The sequence below is a fragment of the Episyrphus balteatus genome, chromosome 1 (assembly GCF_945859705.1).
Source record: "Episyrphus balteatus chromosome 1, idEpiBalt1.1, whole genome shotgun sequence".
Lineage (NCBI taxonomy): Eukaryota > Metazoa > Arthropoda > Insecta > Diptera > Syrphidae > Episyrphus > Episyrphus balteatus.
Genome location: NC_079134.1, coordinates 167,078,693 through 167,082,573, shown reverse-complemented (window position 1 = coordinate 167,082,573; position 3,881 = coordinate 167,078,693). Strand labels below are relative to the sequence as shown.

Here is a 3,881-nt window from a genome sequence, read left to right as displayed (position 1 = left end):
AGGTTTATTTTTTTATTTTGATAAAGGGGCTATAACATTAAAAATGAGAATTGAAGGGAAATAAGATGAATGCAGTAGAAAATCTGCATTCGGTTTGTATAGAAATAAAAAAAGGTGCTTCTGGGTTAATAAGGACAATTTGAAAGGAAGGACCAAAAAGGGAAATACAGTTAGATTTGAATCATAAATTAAGAAGTTTAGTTGACAAATGAGGCCATTGTTTATTAAATTGCAAGTGTTTCCGTGGTGTAGTGGTTATCACATCCGCCTAACACGCGTAAGGCCCCCGGTTCGATCCCGGGCGGAAACAATTTTTTTTCTGTGCTCCTTTTTTAATAAATTTTAAAGATAAAATAACTCTCATAAAGAAACAAATGGTTTCTAAGGACCATTACAAAAAGAGTTCAACATAAGTCGATTATTTTCTACTATTTCCTTTGCGTAAACTATCACATAAAAGTCCTTCTGCGACAGTTAAAACAAAGCAGGCGATAAGTTATCCCGACATAATTTCACGAGTCGATTTTAGCCGCATAATTTTGTCGCACAGTTTAAGTCGACTAGGATTCTTCTATGGGGATTGTCACTTAAGTGACACGCTTTGCCGCACGGCAAAAATTGACTAGTGAAAAGTCGGTAGGTATTAGGTTTGGTTGGTGGGCTGACAAAAGGTCGAGGTTATGTCAATCAATATCCCATTTTCTAAAAGAATTATTTTTAAATTTTGTTTTTGAAACAAAATATGAAGTTAATTATTTTTTTCAAAAGTTACTTTTTATTTTTTAATGATGACTGACAGACACCAATTACCCTCCACACTCAATACCAAACCCCACTAACGAGAACAATCTCGGAGTGATCTTGGATAAGAAACTTAACTGGGGTCCAAACATTCAAGAAAGATTTAAAAAAGCCACGTTTACACTTTACTCATGTAATAGAATTCTTGGCAGAAACTGGGGACCAAATCCTAAAATAATCATGTGGATGTATACCGCCATTGTCAGACCCATTCTGACTTATGGCAGCTTAGTCTGGTGGCAAGTTCTGGAGAAATCCACGAACTTGAAGACCCTAACCAAAGTACAAAGAACAGCATGCATTAGCACTACGGGGGTGATGAGGTCCATTCCAACCGCAGGTCTGGAAGCAATCCTTAATCTGACTCCCTTAGACCTATTTGTACAAGAATTAGCAGCAAACAGTGCCCTACGACTCAGCCAAACCAACATTTGGAATACTAGTCAAAACGGCCATTTTTCTTTCTAACTACGTTGGCAACAACGTAGGTACAGATTACTTGACCCCTTACTTAGACTTTATCAAGTATTTTAATGTCAGTTTCCCTAACAGACAAGATTGGGAAAACAGTGTTCCTTTCTCAATCAAGTCGACTATCGCCATTTTTACTGATGGTTCGAAAATGAACACTGAGTTTGGTGCAGGTTTTTACTCAGAAAATCTCAACCTTGCCAGTTCTTTCAGGCTCCCCGATCACAGCAGTGTCTTTTAAGCCGAGATATTGGCAGTGAAAAATGCTTCTAAACAAATATCCATGATGGCGATATCACCTGCTGACATCACCTTTTTCATTGATAGCCAAGCGGCAATAAAAGCGATTTCTGCCACCTTAATCAAGTCAAAGCTTGTTTCTAGCTGTCGCGAAGAGTTTAGGGTTCTTGGTATGCAGCATAATGTAAGACTCTGCTGGGTTCCCGGCCACAGTGATGTGTTCGGCAACGAAAAAGCGGATGAGCTTGCAAGGGAAGGCAAGACCATAACATCAGAATCCCACAATGTGAAATAAAGCGAAATATCGTCAACAATATTTTACAAAAAACCAATGAAAGATGGAACCTCCTAGAAACCTGCGGTCACACCAGGAAACTATGGCCGAACTTCGACGAGAAAAAATCAAATAAGATCTTACTACTTAGTAAACCTTCCTTAAGATCCCTAATAGGAGTCTTAACGGGACATAACCTACTAGGATACCACAAAATGAAAATGGGGCTTAGTACGGATGATCTATGCAGAGGCTGCGGCAATGAGGACGAACAGGAAAACACTGTTCAATTACTCTGTCACTGCCCAGCACCCTGTCGCACTAGGAAAAAATTCTTAGGAAACTACTTCTTTAATGAATTAGAAGAACTATCGGAACTCTTAGGCAATAGCCTACTGAACTTTGTCAAGTCCTCCAAATGGCTCGAACAACCATAGCATTCATAGGTTAACACTTTTTCATGAAGTTACAATACTTCATACATTGATCTAAGTGTGACGGTAACAAAATCAACTGTCAGCCCATATAACCTAACCTAACGAGAACAATCAATGACACAAACACGACACACTTGTACCGATTTTTCTCTATATAGTTCCTATACCTAATACAGTAAAAATCAACGACGCGTTATAATTTTTGTTTTCAAAAATTTAAAAATTTTTAATTAATAAAACAAAAACTTGTAGCTTTTTATCACCCTTGTCACACCCGTAATAATGCTAAAATGAACATTTTGAGTTGGTTTTCATTGTTTTTTTTTTAATTCTGTGTAACTGAACATAATAATTTTAATATCTGCAAAATCAGGTGTTTTTCTGTCACACCCGTAACACAACTTAATTCGATGTTTAAACTTAATCAAATTTTTTTTTTAATTTAAATATTTTTATCAAGGACAATCATGCATTTTTATTTGGATTAAGGTTGATTTTTTTTTAAATTGAAAATTAAAGGCATAGGTTATTTAATTGTGAGTGAAAGTATCACAAGCTGTTAACGTAGAAAATATGTATGCACAGAATATTTAGGTGGGCTTTTGTCTAATCGCCATATTGGAAAAAGAGAATTAGAAGTTCGCCTAACCTTTCAACTACATATACACTAGCCCAAAAAATTAAGGGAACAAAAAAAAAATCGTGATTTTTTTTAGTGATTTTCGATAGGCTGTATCTCAGTAAAAAATGATCGTATCATGACAAAATAAAAAGCATGTAAAAGCTCTATTCTTCTAGTTTTAGGATTTAATGTTAAAATCTTTTTTTTCTAACGGTAAAATATATAAATCGTTGGAACTGTTAAAAAACAAAAATTTTCCAATTTTTGTTTGTTTTTACTTTACTTTTCTCTTAAGAAAGTGGGAAAATTTTTTCTGATAAAATGATTATTATTTTTAGAAAGGCTATTTATTTGGCTTTAAGATTTATTTCGTTTCAAACTTCTACGATTTTTTTTTTTTACTGCAATATCAGTCATCAAACCAAAAACCATACTTTTGACTTTGACTATCAATATCTCAACAACGGATCACTGTACAGAATATTCAAGAACATATTTTAAATCTTCATTCAATTCTCTACAAAGAAATTAAGTTTGCTTTGTTAAACAAATTTTTTTCTTATTTTTTAGATTAATTTAGAAAAGCTATCAAAATAGGCATTTTTACGGTTTTTTAGAAAATTTACCGCTATTTAATTTCTATGGGTGATAAGATTGAACTGAGTCTTAATTATTGAAGCTTAATATACCTGAAATTAATATGCAAAGTTTCAGACTTGTTCATCAAGCAGTTTTTCTGTTGTGAGGGTTTGAATTTTTGAGATGAAGTAAAACACCATATTTCTCCAGGTCTAAACAAACAAATATTAGAAAATTTTTGTTTTTTAACAGTTCCAACTATTTATATATTTTACCGTTAGAAAAAAAATATTTTAACATTAAATCCTAAAACTAGAAGAATAGAGCTTTTACATGCTTTTTATTTTGTCATGATGCGATCATTTTTTACTGAGATACAGCCTATCGAAAATCACTAAAAAAATCACGATTTTTTTTTGTTCCCTTAATTTTTTGGGCTAGTGTATTTTGAAACTCC

At 33.7% G+C, this 3,881-nt stretch overlaps 1 non-coding gene across 1 annotated transcript; it reads left to right on the top strand.

The window, feature by feature from the left end:
• Positions 1-237: 237 nt before the first annotated feature.
• Trnav-aac (transfer RNA valine (anticodon AAC)) lies at positions 238-310 on the top strand. Its single transcript has one exon. It is a non-coding gene; the product is annotated as a tRNA-Val (tRNA).
• The last annotated feature ends 3,571 nt before the right edge of the window (positions 311-3,881 follow it).